The 23,246-nt window shown below is 37.2% G+C and overlaps 1 protein-coding gene across 6 annotated transcripts in view; it reads left to right on the forward strand.

The window, feature by feature from the left end:
- FRS2 (fibroblast growth factor receptor substrate 2) overlaps nt 1-23,246 on the forward strand; it is a 110,273-nt gene that overhangs the window by 19,394 nt on the left and 67,633 nt on the right. For 2 of the 6 annotated variants that reach the window (XM_063614222.1, XM_055235922.2), the window contains exon 2: nt 1,734-1,851. The exons of 3 other annotated variants lie outside the window; for them this stretch is intronic. The gene's annotated coding sequence lies outside the window, so the exon portion shown is untranslated. The remainder of the gene's footprint in view (nt 1-1,733; nt 1,852-23,246) is intronic. One more of the 6 variants, XM_055235924.2, reaches the window with a different exon arrangement.

The raw sequence follows: 23,246 nt of genomic DNA on the forward strand, positions 1-23,246 counted from the left end.
TTTTACATCCTGTTTTCTTAACTACATTTTGTGAAGTTTTTGGGGTTTTTTGGGCTTTTTTGGGGGTCATTAGCCTGAGTGTTTGAATCTGGCAAAGGAATATACTGATTGTTTGATATGCCAGCTAACATCTTTTGTTTGCTGAGGTATATTCTAGACCTCAAGAGACTGCAATTGATTTTAACAACAAACCTTTGAGCTATATAGTTTGATTAAAAAAAAAAATAGGTCATCAAGTCTAAAACATACTGATGTAGCAGTATGTTCAGATGGCCAAGTCATAATCTTGTTAACAAAAGACCCAGTAAAGGATTTTAACAAAAAATAAATACACTACTCTTTATAATGTTACCATTATGTATTTTCCCCATTTCAAGAATTTGCTTTCTAGTTTTATAATCAAATAGATTGTTTGAATCTGAGAAAGAAGAGGGGACCTGAGTAGTATTAGCTGCTATCAAATTAATAGTTCTTTATCTAATAGCAAAAACAAAAATCATATTAAATAGCAACATTTAAAAATTAGCTTGAAAAAGATGAATTGTTTCTTTACATTTCTTGAGTTTTAATGACTAATTGAGGGATTATAATGTTCAGCTTATTTGGAATTTAAGAGCTAAAAAGAAAAATTCCATTAGAAAAATACCTTAAAAATGTGTGGGTTTTTTTTTTTTTTTTGGCATTTGAAACTTTTGCCTAAGTTTTTGTCCTCCCTCTTCTCTTGTTTTTAACTGCATTTTGGATTCAAATGATTTTGGCACTTCTTAGGTTCTTTACAAAATATTTCTGGTGTATATAGCCATTGGCGATCTAGACCATAACCAGAAATTTCAGCCAGACAGTTTTTTTCTTTTGGTGAAGCACAGTTTGTAGAGTGCTAACAAAATTGTATTGTATTCAGTGTTATTTCTGTAAAAAGATTGCTTTGGGTAAAATACTTTCTTTATTTCTTGACTTCTTATATTTTGTTTTGGTTGATGCAAAGTTGCCATGGTTATACTTTTCACTAAAGAAATAAGTCCTCTACCTGTGGTTATTGGTAACCTCTAGTAGCCTAGATTTTCAGTCCAAATTAAAAGTGCCTAGAGATAAAAGAGTAGAACTATTTATGGATTAGAAGATCTGAGAGAATGTCCTAAATTCTTTTGCTGTTTTAAAAATTATTTTAACAAAAGTTTAGTATGTGTACACGATCTAAAATTTAAAGATACAAAAGGGCTTATTGTGAAAAGCAAGTCTTTTTTCCTACCTTTCTGTCTACTAGGTCCCATGCCCTGAGGCAGCTGCTGTTTATAGCACGTTTTCTTCCTACATTTATAACCACATTTTTTTTCTTTTGAGACAGGGTCTCTTGCTCTGTCACCCTGGCTGGAGTGCAGTGGCGTAATCTTGGCTCATTGCAGCCTTGACCTACTGGACTCAAGCAATCCTCCCATCTCAGCCCTTGAAGTAGCTGGGACCACAGGCGCAAGCCACCCGCCCGGCTAATTTTTTGTATTTTTTATAAAGACGAGGTTTTGCCATGTTGCCCAGGCTGCTCTCAAACACCTGAGCTCCAGCAATCTGCCCACCTCGGCGTTTCAAAGTGCTAAGATTAATAGTCGTGAGCTACCACGCCTGGCCCATACATAGCTTTTTAATGGCTGCATAGTATCCATCGAACGGAATGTACTATAAATTCCCTTTTTGGTGGACATTAAGTTTGTTTCCTATCTTTGGTGTGTTTCTTCCAGACAGGTACCCAGGCTGAAGTGCAGTGTCACAATCATAGCTCACCACGGTCTTGAACTCCTGGGCTCAAGGGATCATTCTGACTCAGCCTCCCAAGTAGGTAGGACTACAGGTGTACAGGTACATACTTCCATTTCCAGCTAAGTTTTTAAAATTTTGTTGTAGAGACCGGGACTCACTATGTTGTCCATGCTGGTCTCAAGTGCCTGGCCTCAAACAGTCCTCTCAACTGCTGGGTTTACAGGTGTGAGCCACAGTGCTGGGGCTATGTTTGGCTTTTAAAATAATGATTTCATGAATATTGTATACATATTTTGCCCATGCAAATATATATCAGTACTTTAAAATTAGAAGTAGAATTTCTGTGCCAGTGGATATACAATAGCATTTTTGATAAATATTTCCAAATTGTTCTTCGTGTATTCATTTCTAAAGATAGAATGTTAGTTTTATAAGGTACTCTGCAAAAAATATGCTTACTAGTTTGGTTATATGCTGTTTATAATTAGATTTCTTTTTTCTATTTTTGTTGTGTGGTTGCAAGCACTGATCACTCTTGTACAGACAACTGGCTTTCACTTGTTTACTTCATCAAAAAATGTATTATTTTCATTACTAGCAGTCACTGTAATTTTACTTTATGTAGATAGCCTGTATCTTGTGAATGAATTGCATTTAAAAAAGAATTTGACTAGAGGCTAGGGGTAGAGGAAATGGAGAGTTTAAAACAAGACAAAGAAACAAAGTAATTTGGAATTATGAATCTGTATTTCCATTAAGTCATATAAAATGGAGTAACAGGGAAATGGGAAAATATGTTACTAGTTCCACCCAGGGGATCTTGATACCTGTGATTCAGGTGAGTTAAGATGAATTAGCTCTTGAAGGAGATGATGGAGAGGGATGAAAAGTGGAAATGGCTGTAATTGTCAGGAAGATTTATGGAATCTGAGAAAAGGGAAATGGAATGGAAAAGAAGATTGCTAGGGATAAGACAAAGAACCATCTGTATGTTAAGCATAATTTATTCCTTTTTTAAAAAATCTGATATATTTTTGGGGGGCAAGTGAGTGGTTACTGTTGAAGTCACTTTAAGGATTGTTTTGGGAGAGAGGATAGCTTGGCTCCATATGGATTTTTTTTAGGGATACTCTATTCTTCCCTGAAGTGAAAACATACACAAAAGCTCTAACTTAAAGATACTGTTCTGTCTGTTACAGTCCACTTAGTTTAGAGGTATCCAGGGCTGGTCTCACTTGGTAGCAATAATTCTCTATTTGGTTCCATGGTGGAGCAAAACAGACTTGACTGTACAGCCATTGTCCTTCAGGTGTGTCTAAATTTCTCAGTCTATTTATGAGCATCAACAAACACTTTGTGCATACTTCTGCCATGGGTTGAATGCGTCTATTTTCCTTTAATTTAGTTTAAAACTAGTAATGGAATTCCTGAGGTTTTGAGAGGAATAGTGTTGGCAAATTAAGTTTTGAAACTAAAGGCATATTAAGATACCAAGCAAAACAGAGAGACTATTGCTTTAGAAAGAGATCTTAAAACTCCGCTGACATTTGCAAAGCCAGTGTCTTATATTTACAAAAGCTTTAGATAGGAACTGCTATTTTTCTAAAATTGTTGGTTTAAAAATAATTGTTACATTTGTGCATTTTAAAAGTTGCTTCTAACACACTTTGGGTATGCTTGAGCTCAGCCTTTTCAGCAAAGTATACAGACATTTGGGCATCGGCCTTTTTGGTCTTATTCTGTCTCAGATGATTTATAGGATTGTGGATGTCAGGGATTTGATAAGCTCCCATTAAAATTTAATGTGGTTTTTAAAATTGCTTAAAATGCCCTTTGAACCTGTTAAAATGTGCTGCCGTCATCTGAATTAAGAAATTTAGCGGCTGGGCACTATGGCTCATGCCTGTGATCGCAGCACTTTGGGAGGCCAAGGCGGGCGGATCACCTGAGGTCGGGAGTTCGAGACCAGCCTAACCAACATAGGGAAACCACGTCTCTACTAAAAATACAAAAATTAGCTGGGCATGGTGGCACATGCCTGTAATCCCAGCTACTCAGGAGGCTGTGGCAGGAGAATCGCTTGAATCTGGGAAGCGGGGGTTGTGATAAGCCGAGATTGCTCCATTGCACTCCAGCCTGGGCAACAAGAGCGAAACTCCGCCTCAAAAACAAAAAAAAACCAAAAAAGAAATTTAGCTAAATATTGCTGAAATGACAAATGATAGCACTTGTCATTTTGATGTTTGTTCATTAAGTGTACTTTCATTCCCTTTAGAAAATACTAGCTGCATATACATAGGATTTTGTTGATTTAAAATATGCCTTTTCCCTGATTAAATATCTTTAATACTATTTCATCTGCATTCCAATAGTATTCAATCGTGGCCTCAGCTATTTATGTGAATTTTACCCTTCATTCCATGAGCTTTTTTTGAGTGCCTACTGTGTGTTAAATCTATCTGTATGTTTTGTTTTCTTGTTAGGCTTCTTTTCAGAATTTTTCCAGGGCAAGAATTATGTTTTCTTATATTTGGCAATTTTGCGCAATGCAATGTATACCTTATTGTAATGGGTAGGTGCTTAGAATTTATTCATCCATTTGTGCTAGATGCTGAGGCTACAAAGTCCAATAAGGTAAGGACTGTTACCTTCAAGTTCCTTAAATTTTGATAGGAGATAAAATAATTATAGTACCATAATAATTTAAAAATACATCTTCGAGTGGGCCAGAGCTCTGTCTGTGATGGAGATTTTACTCTGAAGAATGGTAACTAACATTTGTAGAGTGTCTACTCTGTGCCTAGGGCTTCTGTCTCAGTTTTTCCTCCTAGCAATCTTTCAGTATAAGCATGATATCCAATTTATACATGAGGAAACTGTCTCAGAGAGGTTATATAATTTGCTGAAGTTCATTTAGCTAATGAGTTGTGGAGCTGGAATTCTAACTCAGTTCTTTTCTTTTAAACTGGGGCTTCTAAATGTTAACATTACTGGCATTTTGAGCCAGATACTTTTTTGTTGTGGGAGACTGTCCTATGCATTGTAGAATGTTTAATAGCATCCCTGGCTCTACCTAAGGCCAGAGTGAGTCAAGGAGGCACGTAGGACTTAAAATTTAAGGAGGCAGTCACTCTCAGGATCTTGTAAGTGCTGACCCTATGTTTTATCTCACAGCACCTAAGTAAGTTCTCCTACGCTATAGCCTGTTGCTTCTAGGGTTTTGTTTTGTTTTGTTTTTGAGATGGAGTTTTGCTCTTGTTGCCCAGGCTGGAGTACAGTGGTGCACTCTCGGCCCACTGCAACCTCCCTCTCCTGGGTTCAAGTGATTCTCCTGTCTCAACCTCCCGAGTAGCTGGGATTATAGACGTCCACCACCATGCCCGGCTAATTTTTAAATTTTTAGTAGAGACGGAGTTTCACCATGTTGGCCAGGCTGATCTCAAACTCCTGACCTCAGATCCACCCTCCTCGGCCTCCCAAAGTGCTGGAATTACAGGCATGAACCACCTCGCCTGGCCGCTTCTAGGTTTTAATTCAGTATTCCCTGGTATTGATATGACGACTAAATCTCCTACACACTTAAATGTTTCATGGGAGCTGAAGAACAGTGATGAACAGGAGCTTTTAGGCATTCATTGTTTTTCTCATCCCAGAACACATACTCTTGGCCAAAAGTGGCTAATCAGAAATAGCATTTATAAATGCTAAATAAATACTTGCTAAGTATTACAGTGCTTAGAATCTGTAAGTGATGTGTTATGAAACAAACCTATTGCTTCAAATTGTTGGAAACTTGTACTATACATGGAATATACTCAGCTTACTCATCATGCCTGGTGGGCCTAGCATTTAGCTGCTAGTCTTGGCTTATTTACCATTAGAAATTCCATTGATTGTTTTCTCATGTCTGTGCCTCAATATAATAAATATTTCCTTGTTGTATGGATACATCCACTAATACCTTTTGATTAACTACACTGTAGCTTGCGTGATAAACACAGTCTAGATTGTTTGGGTAGTTCTCTAGAATGGTGTATTTAAAAAAAATGGAGACTATAATAAAAATCTAAATTTTAGGAGTATTACAAAATAATGCTTAACAGTTTGGGAGGCTGAGGCAGGAGGATAATTTGAGGCTAGGAGTTTAAGACTAGCCTGGGCAACATAGCAAGATACTGTCTCTACAAAATAGCAACAACAACCAAAACAAAAATTAGCTAGCTGTGGTAGTGCACACCTGTAGTCGTAGCTACTTGGGAGGCTTATAGGGAGGATTGATTGAGCCTAGGAGATAGAGGCTTTGTGAACTCTGATAGTGCTATTGCACTCCAGCCTAGATGTCAGCAAGACTCTCTCAAAAAAAGAAAAAGGAAAAAAGGAGTGCTTAATTGAATTATTAATAGTATGCCAGATTTGGAGGCCAGGTAGTTTTAACTTAGATTTAGCTTTCTGATAAAGCATTAATATTTGACTTATGATAATACTAATTTTTTTCTTTTAAGTTTTAGTGTGTTTTTTTGATAAATGGTCAAAACTCTGTTCTAAAACATACTGTCATGGATTTGCACTTAAAGCTTGTAGTCTGGCCAGGCGTGGGGGCTCACGCCTGTAATCCCAGCACTGTGGGAGGCCGAGGCGGGTGGATCCCGAGGTCAGAAGATCGAGACCATCCTGGCTAACACGGTGAAACTCCGTCTCTACTAAAAATACAAAAAAATTAGCCGGGCATGGTGGTGGGCGCCTGTAATCCCAGCTACTCGGGCGGCTGAGGCAAGAGAATTGCTTGAACTGGCGAGGCGGAGATTGCAGTGAGCGGAGATTGCAGTGAGCCGAGATCGCGCCACTGCACTCCAGTCTGGTGACAGAGTGAGACTCTGTCGCAAAAAAAAAAAAAAAAAAAAAAAAAGCTTGTATTCTGATGAACAAATCCATTGCAACAGAAAGGAGCCTGTGAACGATAAAATATGTATATCTACATATTTTTGAAGTGTCCAGCTAAAGTCAAAACAGCAACCTAGTTTGGGTTTGGTAGAGCTCTTACAGGCTTCAGATCAGATATGTATAAACCAAACGCTTTCACTTATAATAATAGTTTATAACAATTCTAACTTGCAGTTGTATTAGTAGTTTTATCATTATTAGGAAGCACTCTATACTTTGTAGCTTTTTGCCTAAGGTAACTTTTGGTTAGAGAAGATATTAGTTGTCTTTACCATTTGCCTACAAAAATCGTTGTTTAGGGCATAACAAATAGGAATCATACATTTATATCTAAGAATATAATTGGATCTAAGTGGCTGAAATTAATAACAATAGGTAACAGAACAATTCTATGTGCTAGATGCTATTCTAAGTTATACCTACTCTGTCTCTTAATCCTTACATCTCCTGCAAGGTTTAGGTATTATTCCAAATGTATGAATGAGGAAATGAGGAAGCAAAGATATAAAATGGATGATATTAAATAAAATTGAAGATAGAATGTTCTAGAGTCAATTCAACCTAGATTCATTTCTTCATACAACAAATCTTTATTGACTATTGGGCCCTGTTGTCTGTACTGGGGACTGGGGCTGTAGCAGTGAACAAAGCAAAGTTCCTGCACTCATGTAGCTTACAGGCTGGTGTTTAGAAAGAGACAGTAAACACATGTATAATTCATTGGTGGTAATAAGCGCTATGAAGAAAGAGCTGGCGAAAGGGTTGGAATGTGGGGTGAGCTTAGTGCTCTTAGTGTCTTAGTTCATGCAGGCTAATATAACAAAATATCTTAGACTGGGTAGCTTATACGTAACAGATTTCTTTCTCATAGTTCTGGAGGCTGGGAAGTTCAAGTGACCAGTAGATTCAGTGCCTGGTAAAGGCATACTCTCTGCTTCATAGATGGTGCCTCTTGCTGTGTCCTCACATGGTAGAGGGGGCAAGATTGCTCCCTTCAACCTCTTTTATAAGGGCACTAATCTCATTCATGAGAGCAGAGCCGTCTTGACTTCCTCACTTCCCCAAAGGCCCTACCACTTAATACCGTTGTTTTGGGTACTAGGTTTTAACATAAAATTTTAGGGGGATGCCAACATTCAGACCATAGCAGATGATAAGGAAAGGGCTTTCTCCCAGAGGTTGCCTGAAGAGCATGGGAGAGTGAGCCCTGTAGATATTTGGGAGAGAACATTTCAAGAGAGGCAAAAGCAAGTGTAAAAGCTCTAGCTGAGCTAATTTGGTTCTTACTGTATTCAAGGAACTGCAGAGAGAACAAGGGGCCTGGCCGTTGTAAATACTTTTACTTGGGTGAGATAGAAAGTCTTTGGAGAGTTTTGAGCAGAGTAGTAGTCTGATCTGGTAAGTCTGCTGTGTTCCGCTAGTAGATGTCTCAAATGGTAAGGTGATTATGAGAGTATAACTGTTATTCCAGGAAAAAGATAATTCCACCAATATCTATCATCAGACCTTGTTTGTTTTTTCAGATTTTTTTGATGTGTACATTAAACTTTTACAGTAGAAACTTGCTATTTTCTCTCATTTCTTTTTTTGTGAGATTTATCAACTAAAGTGCTATTTTTCTGAATGTAGAGTGGGCCAGTAGCATTATACTATGTATTTTTAGGATTACAAAGAAGACGTAAGTTAGCCCTGACAGGAAGATTGGAGTCTAGTTGGAAAGGAAATACTAAAATATGCAAGACAATAATTTTATGTTGTGGATCTATTCTATACAAGGAATTAATGTATCAAGGGATAAAAGTATAAGGCACAATGAGTATCCTCAGACTGCTAATAGTCTAATAGAGGCTAAGACAGAGAATTTCGAAGTCTACAAGTTTTGAGATGAGTATTAATTCACCTGCCACAAGAGCCATGAGGTGTAGAGCAAGCTTGTCCAACCTGCGGTTCATGCGGCCCAGGATGGCTTTGAATACGGCCCAACACAAATTTGTAAACTTTCTTAAACCATTATGAGGGTTTGTGTGTGTGTGTGTGTTTGTTTGTTTGTTTGTTTTGTTTTTTTAGCTCATCAGCTCTTGTTAGTGTATTTTATATGTGGTCAGGACAATTCTTCCAGTGTGGCCCAGGGAAGCCAAAAGATTGGACACCCCTGGAAAGAATATGAGAAGTGGGGGAAGTCTGGCCTGTGCACGTTTCAGAGAGCTGGTGGAGGTTGAAGAAGTGGAGGATTGGCAGAGGTTATTCAGGGCATGGGAAACACTGTGAGCCAAGCACATAAAGTCAGGTGTATTTGTGATAGTGGGCAAACCAGCCTTGAGCTGAGATTGTGTGTATGATTATAAAGGAGTAATAACACTATTGTTTATTGAGCTTCTATTATGTACCAGTCCCTTCATTACACACTTGTTGTTTATAACAACTTTATGAGGTATTACTGCCCCTCTTTTTACAAATGCTTAGCCAAGGTATCTGGAGGTTAAATTACTTTTGTAGGATGACACAGCTGGTAAATGATGGAAATATTATTTGAGCAGTTTGATTCTAGATACCATGAAAATCTATTATATTGGTAGAATTGGGGCTAGATAAGTGCCCAAAAACTGGCAGAGTAGGCAACTCTTATGATTATAGTCAATAGGAAACAATTAAAGATTGTTGACTAGAAGTGTAACCTAGTGAAAACTTTTCAGGAGTATTATTCAGGCAATTGTGTGTATAATGTATTGGACAATGACCTTTGCAAAGGTCAATTTAGAGGACAGGAGGATTTAAAGAGAGTTGAACTAGGATGCTTGAATAGGAATTGAGACATGAGTCCAGATGGGACCACTTTTTGGAATGTATTTTTTTCTTGATGATAAAAATATAGGAAACATACAAAGTTACAGGAAAATATGGAGCAGATGGAACTTACTCATTTCTACCATGTGCCATGTAGAAATGACCCCTGTTAATATTTTAGGGCATTCCTTTTCAAATCTGTCCCATCTCATGTCTTCCCCTCTGCCCTCCACCCTCCAATTTTGGAGAAAGCATCCACAAGGCTACATATCTCCTCATAGAGTGTGAAAGTTTTTAAGAAAGAACATTCTAAAATAACATGATTTTATTTGCATGCATGAATTTATTTGTGGAATGAATGAGCTGGTAAATTCTGAAATTCAGTGAATGGAGAGGGATGAATCACAGGTAGCTTCTAGATTTTTAGATTGCGTGAATTGTTATATAGGAGAATTTAGCTAGGTTTTGATGGTGAAGTTGGAGTAGGGAGGGGGTGGGGGATGATCCAGAAGAAAATGGTGTTGAATTTGATGTGCTGGTATAGTATCCCAAGTTGGAATCTGGAGCTTAGTTGAGAATTTGGGGTCATCAAATAAGCCAGAAAATGTGGAGAAAAAATTGAGTTTAAAATGGCCACAATTCTGGTCAGAGTAGTGTTTCTGACACTTCAGTTTTTTTGAGGGCCATTCCAAGATTCAATTATTTCCTTAATATCTTTAAATGACTCTTTTCCTTAAATAGATTTATTTAACGATAAATTTTATATTGGTACTGTAAATGGAAAACTAGTATCACTGGCTTTGAATAGTTGGCAATGGCAACATTAAAATAACAACAAAATAATGGTATTAACTTTTAGATAGATGCTGTTACCTGCTAAATTCTCTGAGCCTAAATCTGCCCAGTAAAAAAAAAAAAAAAAACAACAACAAACGATATGAAGAGTCTAAGATCTTGTAATTAGAAGGCTTGAGGGATTGAAAAGCTATTAACTTTCTCATGACATGATTGGTTATTATATGCATTCTACCTAAAGTGGGCATACATCCCACACATCCTAAAGTGGGGAACACCAAGGTATGGCAGAGGGAAGAGGAATTGGCGGTGGGAATAGAGAGGAATCGATAAAATACCTTCTCAGTGTGTTAGGAAGTTTTATCTAGAATATAAATTAGTAAATGAAAATGTGGACAAGGTGCCTAACAAGGATGAGGAAAATACATTCTTAGCTTTCAAATATAGTATCTATTAGAACATTTCTTTTGGTTATGATTCTGGTCTTATGATTGAGTCTTAGCAGGCTTATTTAAATCAACCCTAATAATTCAGTAAATGACATTTGTAGATACAGGCTTAAACGTGAATTAGGCTGTCATCTTTTTGTATATGAACTGTCTCTAAAAAGGAAGAATTCCACCCCTTTTTAGATCCTACTTTGAGGAAATGTGATTATATATAATAGGGATAGGGAATAATTTTGAGGAATAGTTTATGAGTCATATACAAAGGTGTGAATCAACACTGGTCACTGATGTGAAGTTCTTTTTACTTTTGGTGGATGGGGGAGGAATGAATGTGTTAATGGTTTACTTGTGTTTTTGTTATCCTTAAAATGAAAATTTGTCCCTTAATTCTGAACACATTTTTGGAAGTTCTTTAAATTTATGGTGATTAAATCATTCTACTTTTCTGTGGATTATGCATAATAGTACTTTGTTGTTTTCTACATTATAAAATTAATTTTAAAGAATATCTAAGGGGAATATATGTGCTTTCCCTGCCTTCTTTTCAAGCTGAATTGAGATGGTCCCAATTCAAGATGAACTTTTTCTGTTGAAAAAAGACTTGTTTAGGAATTGCCATCCTTAAAAAAAAATCATTACATTGCTACATATGATGATTACAACCTCCCCCCTCCCCCCTTAAAAGAATGAGACAAGATATAAATAAATACATAATGTAATTACCAGGACACAAAGCTCTGTAATGTACCTGAAGTACAGACTGCTTATGGCACCTAACCGCCATTTTTAACAGTGATTCTGTGGGTGGAAAGACATTCGTGACTCCCAACCAACCAGTGAATCATTTTGGCATGTACCATGTTGAAGTTTGGAATAGAAATAATTGTTTCTAGCAGAAGAGATGTATTAGAATTAGGTACCTCTTGCTGTTATCTGCTCTTGAATGTGCCAGAAATTGTATTCAGTAGAAGATATAATTGTTAACATATTTCTTTTGCATTATATTAGGGCTTTTAAACTTAATTTTGAGCAACATTCAGTTTAGCATAACAAACAAATTAGATGTAAGTGTGATTCACTGTAGAAATATGCTCCACTGCTCATCTGGAGATTTTTCTGGTTCTCAGTTTCTTCAAGCATATCAGGATTCTTGAACTCTGGAGGGTGTGCACGGTTGTGTGGAAAGAGGTGATGAATTGGCTGTATCACCTGAAAGTAAATTCCCCGTCTTAATCAGTTGATGTTGGGATTTCATTATCATAGTGTTTATTAAAACACCATTCTATTGTTGTTGATATATTTTCCAGGTTACAAGCATTCTTTACTAGACAGCATTAGCGTAGACATCTGTGGAAGCATGTTTGAAACCAACTGTATGGAGAAACACCTATCTGTTTTTTTTTTTTTTTTTTGAGATGGAGCCTCCCTCTGTCATCCAGGCTGGAGTACAGTGGTACGATCTTGGCTCACTGAAACCTCCACCTCCTGGATTTAAGCAATTCTCCTGCCTCAGCCTCCTGAGTAGCTGGGTTTATCGGCACCCGCCACCATGCCCGGCTGATTTTTGTATTTTTAGTGGAGATGGGGTTTTACCATGTTGGCCAGGCTGGTCTTGAATTCCTGACCTCAAGTGATCTGCCCACCTTGGCCTCCCAAATTGCTGGTATTACAGGTGTGAACCACTGCACCCGGCCAACACCTATCTTTTGTATTAAAGGGACATCATTTATTAGAATGGACTTCGCTGAATGCAGCTTTTCCAGTTGATAATGTAGTTATTCTAAGAAATCTTATATAACACAGTTTACTGTGATTTTTTTAATTTTTAATTTTTTTCTTATTATAGAGATCGGGTCTCACTGGTTGCCCAGGCTGGTGTCAAACTCCTAGGCTCAAGCAGTCTTCCCACCTCAGCCTCCCAAAGTGCTGGAATTATAGGTGTCAGCCACCATGCCCGGCCACTGTGATTTTTGGTTGATGACAGCTTATCCAGCAAATATTTATTGCATGCCTATGTGCCAGACATTTTTTAAGGTGCTAAGTATTCTGTAGAGAACAGGAGACATAATCTCTGTTCTGATGGAGCTTTCATTATAAGTGAGAGGAGCAGCAAGCAAATTAATACATACAGTCTGGTAATTATATATATGAGGGAAATGAATGCAGTGTGGTTTCAAAGCTATGTACCCCATTATGGTGACCTTTCTTTAGTTTCCAGGCAAATTTATAGTCTGCCTCTGGTCTTCCTGTTGGAGATGTTGCTGAAGCTAGAAGGAAATCTACCTATTCTAGCAGCAGCAGCAGCTGCAGTCGCAGCCGCCGCTGCCTACAGCCTTTCCCTCCAAGGAGTCCCTTATTAATTTTGCTACATAACAAATTACCATAAATTCAGTGGCACCCTACAGTTCTATACATCAAAAATCTGGATACAGTGTGGCTAGATTCTCTGCTCAGGATATCACAAGGTTGAAATCGAGGTGTCAGCTGGGATGATTTCTTGTCTATAGGCTCTGGCAAAGAATCCATTTCTAAGCTCATTCAGATTATTGGCAGAACTGAGTTCCTTGCAGCTGTAGGACTGACGTCTTGTTTCTTTGTTGGCTGTCAGCTGGGAGCCAGTCTCAGCTTATAGATGCTGCCTTTATTCTTTGCCATATGCCCCCCCTCCATTTTGAAAGCCAGCTATGGAGAATATCCTTTTTGTCTAATCTCTCACCGACCAGTCTCTCTGACTTCTGTCTTCTAGATCCACGTTTGAAGGATTTTTGAGGTTAGTTCAGGATTATCCAGCCGGATAATCCCATTTTCTTAAAGTTAGCCTGATCATGAAGGTAAAATCCCATCATATTCATAGTCCTAGAGATTTTACAGGGTATATACATCATGGAGCAGGGATTTTGGATCTTAGAATTCTGCCTACTACTGACAGTCCCCATTGCATGGCTGCCAGTAAGTGATGCAGTCGCCTCTTGTGTGTGGTGTGTGAAGAGGAGCATTAGCAACCCTCCTTTGTGCATCCGTCTATCACCAGAGACCACGAGCTTCTACGTGATGGTAATGGAGATTCTTTTGGGCTGTGGAGAGGAGTTTGGGCAGTAGTTGGTAGGAACTGCTGAAGTTGTGGAATAGTGTCTTTGCATTTACCTCTTCAGTGCTAGGAGTAAGATGGGGAATGATGGCTCAGAGAAGAAAGCAGAGTGGAAGGGTAGGTTCTCATGCCCTACATCACCCCTGGGGTGCAGAGTTTAGCCATTTTATAGAAATGAGAACACCAGTGCTTTTATTTTTTAAATCCCAAATGAAAATTAGTATTAAATTGCTTTTACAGATTTTTAAAATTTGGCTGGGCGTGGTGACTCATGCTTGTAATCCCAGCACTTTGGGAAGCCGAGGTGGGTGTATCAGTTGAGGTTAGGAATTTGAGACCAGCCTGTCCAACATGGTGAAACCCCGTCTCTCCTAAAACACAAAATGTTTATTGCATGCCTATGTACCTGACAGTTTTTAAGGTGCTAAGTATTCAGCAGAGAACAGGAGACATATCTCTGTTCTGTTGGAGCTTTCATTCTGATGAGTGAGACAAGCAGCAAGCAAATTAATAGATACAGCCTGGTAATTATAAATATGAGGGAAATGAATGCAGTGTGGTGGCAGGCACCTGTAATCCCAGCTACTCGGGAAGCTGAGGCAGGTGAATTGCTTGAACCCAGGAGGTGGAGGTTGCAGTGAGCCAAGATCATGCCAGTACACTCCAGCCTGGGTGACAGAGTGAGACTCCATCTAAAAAAAATAAATAAAAAGTTTTTAAGGGAATTTAAAGCATAGAACCAGGAGACTGAAGTGAGAGTTTACTTAAGAAGACCAAATAAAACAAAGTACAGATGATCCCTGATTTACAATGGTTCTACCTTTGATTTTTTGGTGTCACAATTGATTTATTGGGATGTAATCCTGTCACAAGTCAAGAAACATTTATATATATTATAGAGGGAAAATAACCTAAGTCTGCTATGTTAACAGTTGCATCCCATTATAAAAAATACATTTTTTCTCATAGATTATTATAATGTAATAATGTTCTTTTTATTTAATGTCCGCTTTAAACATAAAATATGCATTATGATAACTTTAAAAACACAAATAACTTTTCCTTCTTCCTCAAAGTAGAATTACAACCTGATGGAAATAAATGGACAACTATTTCCAGTTCCCCACTTTTTAAGTTGCTTACAGTTGTGCATCTGGTGATAGAAGCCTAATCCCCCATAGACAGGGTCTCATTCTGTCACCTAGGGTGAAGTACAGTGGTGTGATCACAGCTTAGTGCAGCCTCAAACCCCTAGGCTCAAGCGATCTTCCCACCTCAGCCTCCCTTAGTAGCAGGAACTGACTACAGGTGCATGCCACCATGCTAGGCTAATTTGTATTGTATTGTATTGTACTGTATTTGTAGAGATGGAGTCTCAGTATATTGCTTTGGCTGATCTCAAACTTCTGGCCTCTAGTGATCCTCCCACCTTGGCCTCCCAAAGTGCTGGGATAACAGGTGTGAGCCAATGTACCTGGCCTCTTCTAATTTCCAGTTTTTGTTTCTAAAAACTGAATATCACATGGTACCTAATATTAGCAAATGAGGAAATGGAAGCAACGGGAAGTGTGAACTTTCTTTTGTAGCAGTCAACTTTTGGCTTAATGTTTTGGGAATATAGTTCTGTGGAACATTTCTCTGCTTTTACAGTGGTGGAATAGTAGGATTCACTGTGTAGCTAACCTTGAAATACTAATTCGATAAAATAAAGGATATACATAATAAGAATCTGTTTAGCAATAGGGTAAATAAGCACTAAGGTGGTATTCTCATACTAGGGAAAATTTTTGCTTTATTACATCAGCAAATAATGTGTTCCACAAGTTTTGATTTATTATTTTAACTATATAGGTGGTCTTACATCTAAAAAAGAATACCGCTTAAAAAACTTGTAGTACAGCGTATAAGTTCTATTAGACATGGAACTATGTTTCTGCCAATAACTCAACATTTTGAGGACAGATAGCATCTCATTTCCAATTTGAGGTTAGGTACAAAAATATCCTAGGGCTGAGAATAGGCATAGTAAATTGCACCAACACAAACCTTTTGTGTGTTTGTAGTGGAGGAAAGTCTACATTGAGTTTGTGTGGAAAAATGTCATAAAACCTCTTTATGCTTTTAACCAGTAGACTGGACCTCATTTTGTGATGATTACTTTGTATGATTAGTTTCCAATGTAGATTCCAAGAATGTTTCTGCACATGAATTCCTTGTCTTTTTTCTGTTTTTTTCACCTTCGGTTGATTGGAATCCACCACTGACCACCATTTCTTCTTCCAGAAGTGTTTCATTAGTTTTTCTTCTCTTATTTTTATTTTCATGTTTTCTTTAATGTTTTTATACTAACCTAAAAATTTCTCCTAGTGCTTTAAAAAATTATGAGACAGTAAAGTTGTCTTCAGATGTTTTTTATTTTTACCCGAACACTATTTGAGTTGGCTTGCAAGACATGCTTATATTGCAAAATTTCTGTTCATGGGGAAGAGTCACTTTGAGCATTAACACTTCTGGGAATTGTTTCAAAATTTAGTTTATTGTCTTAATGTTAATAAGAGTTCCAGAAGTCTGGTTGGGGTTTGTTTTTGTGTTTTTTTTTTTCCCTGTATCCCCAAAGACTATATTTGATTTTGTTTTAATTGGGTCCTATACCACTTAATTGGTTTGATCCTGGATCCTTCATAAGCTATAATTACTTTTAGTAGTCTCTTGAATTTATCCAGTATTTTAGAATAGTATCGCAAATACAGTTAGGCAGATAAATTTGGGAAGTACTGATATGTATTCTCTTTTTTTCTTTCCTTTTCTTTTCTCGTTTAACTGATACGTATTATTTAAATATATAGCAAAATCCAGAGAGAGAGAGTACTCATTCTCTCTAATATCCCTTATCTTTTCAAATGTTTTTATAGCATTTGAAAGTTCTTTTAGACCCAGTTCGGCGTCGTCTTTCAAGCCCTCTATTATCTTCCCCTTCTCTAAATGTACAATTTCGTAGTTTAGTTCTTAGTTATTTCTCTGTTTTGTATTGTTCATGAATTGTTTTAATGTCTTAATATTGGCAGCCTGCTATGGTTTGAATATTTGTCCCCTCCAAAACTCATGTTGAAACATAATCCTCAATGTGGCAATATTGAGAGGAAAAGCCTTTAAGAAGTGGTTAGGTCATGAGGGCTCTGCCCTCATGAGTAGATTAATACATTCATGGATTAATGGATTAATGGGTTATCACGGGAATAGGACTGGTAGCTTTATAAGAAGAGGAAGAGAGACCTGAGCTAGCATGCTCAGCCCCACCATGTGATGCCCTCTGCTGCCTCAGGACTCTGCAGAGAGACCCCACCAGCCAAGAAGGTTCTCACCAAATGCGGTCCCTCGACCTTGGGCTTCTCTGCTTCCATAGCTGTAAGAAATAAATTTCATATCTTATAAATTGCTCAGTTTTAGGTATTCTGTAATAAGCAGCAAAAAACACACTAAGACACAGCCCTACTGCAGCATACTTCTTACCCCCTCTCCTACACTAGTCAGTTTCAAACTCCTTGAGTGCAGGAGGAGTATGCATTTCTTTCTGTCATGTTCCGACACATAATAGGCACTCAGTGTAAATACTTGGCATTTTTTTTGGTTGCTGTATCTCTGACTATATTTCTGTCCTGTTATATGGGTGTGCAATGTAAATAATAAGACAAATATTATTTTAATGTTTTTAAGCTTTTGTAATAGTTGTTTAATTATTTGCAAATTTTTTTTATAGTTGACACATGAAATCCAGCAACTCTGTGTTGTAGATCAACATAGCCCATTAGTACTGCTGGGAAAGGAAACCAAGGCCTCATAGCTTTTATCTTTATATGAAAAGAACGTCATTAATTTTTTAAAAATTTAATAGACTGATGTAGTTTTAATCTCATGGTTTTAATCTTGTGTTTTTAAGCATTTTCATTTTCTGGATGAGGTTCTTGGTTTTCGCTGTGTAGAAGTATGTTAATTAGATTATATTTAGTTGATGAATTTGTGCCTACAAGAATGGCACTTAAAAAGTTGCAGCTAGGCCCGGTGGCTCACACCTGTAATCCCAGCACTTTGGGAGGCCCAGGCGGGCGGATCACCTTAGGTCGCAAGTTCAAGACCAGCCTGACCAACATGGAGAAACCCTGTTCTCTACTAAAAATACAAAATTAGCCGGGTGTGGTGGCACATGCCTGTAATCCCAGCTACTCAGGAGGCTGAGGCGGGAGAATTGCTTGAACCCAGGAGGCGGAGGTTGTGGTGAGCCGAGATCGCGCCATTGCACTCCAGCCTGGGCAACAAAAAAAAAGTTGCTGCAGTTCTTGCAGATAAGATAATAAGATTGTTTACTGTTTTCTTTGCATATTTATTACTGTGTGTATTTTTCCGTGAGGTAGCCTTTCATTCTATCCATTTGTATCATTTGACATTCAGACTTGAATCAACTCCGCTGTCACTGGTGTTTACAAATGCTAGTCATTCAAAATGTCAAAATTTGGATTTGACCCAAGAGTTGCAAATAATGTAAGCTTATATAAAATATATCCAAATATCTGTTCTTAGGGAGAAAGAGAGAAAATACGGCATTTAAGGAGTGGTTTTAAACAGTTAGGCTTTAGAATTGCTACATTCCCAAAGTATTTCTGTAGTGAATGACATACCAGTTAATGAATTGTACTACAAGAAAGGCATTTATTATGATTGGCCTCACTATTACTGAAAGTCCTAAGAATTAACAGAAATTAATAATGATAATTGGAAAAAATGTATACTCTGTAGACAATTTTAGATCTTTTAAACAAAATCTTCTGGTTACCTTTCTAAATTAAATTTGTATTTATTTTAAAATTAAAGTGATATTTGTACATGTGTAGTTTAAAAAGTCAAATTGTATTACAAGGCTTATGAAAACAGTTCCCCATCTCTCTTCACCTCCAATTACCAATCTTTACAAGGCAGTCAGTTTCAGTTCTTTTAATTATTTGTTCTGATATTTGTCTTCATTTTTCTAAGTCAGTTATTCTGCTTTTTGTTGGGTTTTCATTTTAGATAGTAGCTACTGACTTCCATCTAAGAAGGATGAAGATTAGTTATCTTAATCTCTCTACTGCCCACAAGTATTTATACATACTTCCCTTTTTCTCATCTTTATAGGATATCAGATTTTGGGGATAGTTTAGTGTTTATTAAGACTACACAAATATTTTTCACAACTGAGTCACAAAATTCACTAATTATATTTTGTTTTTCCAGATAATTATCCCAGTTTAAAATTTTTTTCTTGTTGTTAATTCATTTACAATTATTTAACAAATCTGAAACAGCTCTTAATATGGTTGGACATATTAAGTAATCTGTCATCTCCATTTTCTCCTGGGAGATAGTCTTCTGCATCCTGAGCAGAATTTCACATAATTCTCCTCTTTTTCAGTAAGACATTTTGTCTTGCTTCAGTTGTGACTTGTGTTCCTAAGATTGGGGTCTCTCATTCACCCTCTCCAGCGATGCATCTCCAGACTCTTATCAGGGATAGGGAGAAGATTGGTTTTCAGGGGGAGGCCACTTATAAGAATTTTCAGCCAGTCATATATGGTTTCCAGCCCCATCCTGTGTTTTGTCTTCACTGACCCTACAATACCTAAATCTTTCCAGCATGCGTCAACTTGCTGCTGCTTTTTTTGTTAAATTGTGGTAAAATATAATAACAAAATTTACTGCTACAACCATTTTAAAGTATACAGTTCCATGGTATTAAGTACATTAGTGTGCAATAATCACCACTATTCATCTCCAGAACTTTTTCATCATCTCCAGCTGAGACTCAGCACCCATTAAGCAGTAACTCCCCATTTCCCCTTCCCTAGCTCTTGGCAACCATTATTCTACTTTCTGTCTTTATCAGCTTGCTTCCTGATGGCTTTTCCCTGTCAGGTTTAGGTTTCAACTTTCTTGGTCTTGATAGGTTATTCTTTTCCTTTTCTAGCTTCCAGAATGTTGTTGATGACTCTAATTTGCTGTTGTGTCTTTCCCAATTCTCCTCATCCTTATAGGCTTTATACTTCTAAAAACTCCTATAACTTTTTAAAGCAAGGTCTCAAGAAGAGTCAGTGATGCTTTACATCCACCTTTCCCCTCCCAGCCCTCATTCCTTTGTTGTTGTTTTTAAATTTAGGTTTATTTGATTAAGAATTTATTGGTAATTTACAGGTATGCCAAACAAAGGCAGTTTTAATAGCCATGTTAGCTATAAAATTAGGTGTGATAAATGGACTTCTTTGTCACTGACTTCTATTGTGTTGGCAGGGGTTTGATTCTGCAGATCTGTGGCAATCTCTAGCCCCTTCTTTCTCTCCCCAGCGTACCTCATGTGATGCCAGCTGTCCTAAGCCATATTCTGTGCTTCTACTGCTGCAGCACTTTTCATAGTGATAACCTGACCCATCTGTGGAGAATGATTTTGGGAGAGAAACTTATAGCCAGAGACATTAAAAGTCTGTTATTCAAGTTGCAATTGAGCTGTTTCCTTTCTGTGCAACTTCTCTGAGTGCCCTAGGTAGAGTTAATTACTCCTTCTGTGTCTTGACACTTGTGAATAATTCTATTTTTTTCTGTCTCTGTTACATCTGTCTCTGTACACTAGATATCTATATTACAAGATCTGCCTCTTTCTTCCCTAAACTGTTTTCAAGGTTTGAAAAATACTCACATATTCTGATACAGTTCTTGGCCCATGATAGATAAATAATTATTTACTAAATGAATAAATCATCCATCCAAATTGATTGAACACCCTATTTTCTGGCAAGCATATTGTCATTGTACCCTTTATCTTGAATGTCCACTGAAAGCTGTGCCGGAAACTGTATTTGCTTTTGCTTGTTACTTGGAGTCAATACTGTGTAGTGATTAGGCATGTGGCCAGAATGTGTTGGTTCAAAGAAATAAGCAAGTTTCTTTATCTTCTGTTTCTTTGCCTGTGAAACAGAGATAATAATACCTAGCATGGAATGTAGTGAACATTAAATTAATACATCTAAAGTGCTAGCTCAATACCCTGCACATTGTCTTATAGTGAATCTGTTTTTCATCTTTATGGGATACCTGCTATAATAACATTAGTACCTGTGAATAAAAATCAATGTAAAATGAAAAATCTAGCTAGTATTTAAAATATTTAGCCCTTTGAAGCTCTTCGAACATGTTCTGAAATTATCTCCATGGACAGTGTGCCATTTAGATAATAAACTGGGAGAAGTAGTATCTTTCAGTGTTACATATCTACTAAAATACTGTATTCTTTAAATATGCTATAAGGTATCCAACTCTTTTAAACATATGGAGATACTTTGAATGGCAGTGCCAGTACTTGTGCTTTTTTCTCCCTAAGGAGGGTTTTATGCAGCCCATCAATAAATTTGATATTTGGCGTCATTTGTCTTCTCATTTGGGAACCTGCTGTCCCCTCAGAGACTGTGTGCTAAGGGAAGGGAAACCTCCATCATTCATTAAGCAGTCAATGAATACTTGCTCATGTACTAGATGTTTTGGATACAAGGGAGAATAAGACACAGTTGTTTTCCTAAAGGGACCATCATCTCTTCATCATTTCAGTAGTGATAAAATCAAATGTTCCGGCTGAATGTGTGCACACTCTTTGACCCAGAATTCCATTGATAATGTTTTATAAATGGAATAAAAATGTACAGAAGTCTGTGTAGAAAGTGTTCATCAAACTGTTAATTATAAAAGCAATAAAAATATCAGTTTTGGTATATTCATTATATTTCCCACAGTTTCAATTAGAAACGTGATATTACTTAATTAAAATTTTGTTTTAAAAAAACTCTGAACTGGTGGATTTACATGGAGATGAAGAGAGGATTAGGTCAGTCGTTGAGTTCTATGATCCATCACAAAGGAGTGGTAAACTGCTCATATCCGTGTTAGAGACCCCATTTCTTACTATATATATGACTTTGGCTAGTTGGTTATTGAAAATTCTGTAAATCTCGTTTCCTTCCATCTATAAAATGGGCACAGTGTTAGTAGTTAGGAAGTTAGTTTTGAGGATTAAATGAACAATGTATGTAACCTAAAAACAAAAAATACCTCAGTAAATATTGGCTGTTATTATTGTTACTGTTTTTCTCTATACTCCTTATCTCCTTAATGAGTTTTCTCTGCAGTTTTTGTTCAGTCAGTCTCAACCAGGGATGACAGTGTTATATTTAATCTGACAGCTCCCATTGCTTTGTAACAGAGGTTTCTGAAGCCTTTGCCAGACTCCACAGAGCTGTCACCTGTTACCTGTGTCTGCCAATTTTGAAGGAGGAGAAATAGCAGTACATGTGTCTTAGGTTTGCCTTCCTTGCTGTAAACCTTTTATCTCTTTATACACACCCTCCCTCCCTGTTCTCTTTTGGGTTTCATGTACTTTTTGTTCTTGCACCTTATTTTAATAGGAGTCTGTTAGCTCATCTCTTTTCGGCGGGGGAGGGGAATATTTTGACTGTTACTGTTATTTCATAGCATAAATTACTCTTTATAACGGGGTAGTAATTCAGAGCTAGCCTTAGGACCTTTTTAGCTCTGCTTCTTCTAGGCTTCTCATAAGACACAAATATAGCTAGTTTGTAAGACTTATTTGCACAAGCCTCATTTAAGAAAGAAGACCTGGATTTTGTATGAACTTTTTCCTTTTATTCCCTTGAGTAGAAAGCTCATACTACATTTAGTATAAGAATCAAATGCAGAAGAACTTTTTCCTAAGGGATTGTGGTATCTTTATAAGGTGGGTGGATTGTGACCAGAAAGGAATTTTTTTTGTTGAGTGGCATACACTTAAATTCATGGTGTTTAGGTGTATGTTCTGAGGGCATGCAGTAAATAACAACTTGTAGATTATAATTGATGGTTAGGAAATAGCTCTTGGCACATATGCAAAAATGATTTTACTTTATAACACATCCTGGGCATTACCTAGAAATGAACTTGTAGACACTATAAAAAGTTTTTACTTACCTTGATGACTTTTTCTGTACTGATAGGTCTAGAGTATTTATGAATTATAAATCAGAACTTTATGTTAAAAAGAATACAAACAGTTGAAATCACTTGCTTTGGATTTAGTATTTTCTTGTTATTTTAAATTCAGGAATCATGCCATATGGTATTCAGTTAACTTTATTTCAGTTAACTTTATTTTGAAGGGCAAAAGGAAGATGTCTTAATGACATCACTCAGCTAGGAATCAGAAGATAAGTTCCTTGGGTAAGTTGCTCAACTCTCAAGGCCTCAGCTACTTGTAGGGTGTAATGTAGCTCTAATGCATGAGCATGAACCTTGAAATTCTGTGACTTCTCCCCCTGCCCCCAAATCTCTGGCAAAGTTTGGGGTTTTGTTTTTTTTTTTGACTTTTTAATACA

The sequence above is a fragment of the Symphalangus syndactylus genome, chromosome 13 (genome assembly GCF_028878055.3).
Source record: "Symphalangus syndactylus isolate Jambi chromosome 13, NHGRI_mSymSyn1-v2.1_pri, whole genome shotgun sequence".
Classification (NCBI taxonomy): domain Eukaryota; kingdom Metazoa; phylum Chordata; class Mammalia; order Primates; family Hylobatidae; genus Symphalangus; species Symphalangus syndactylus.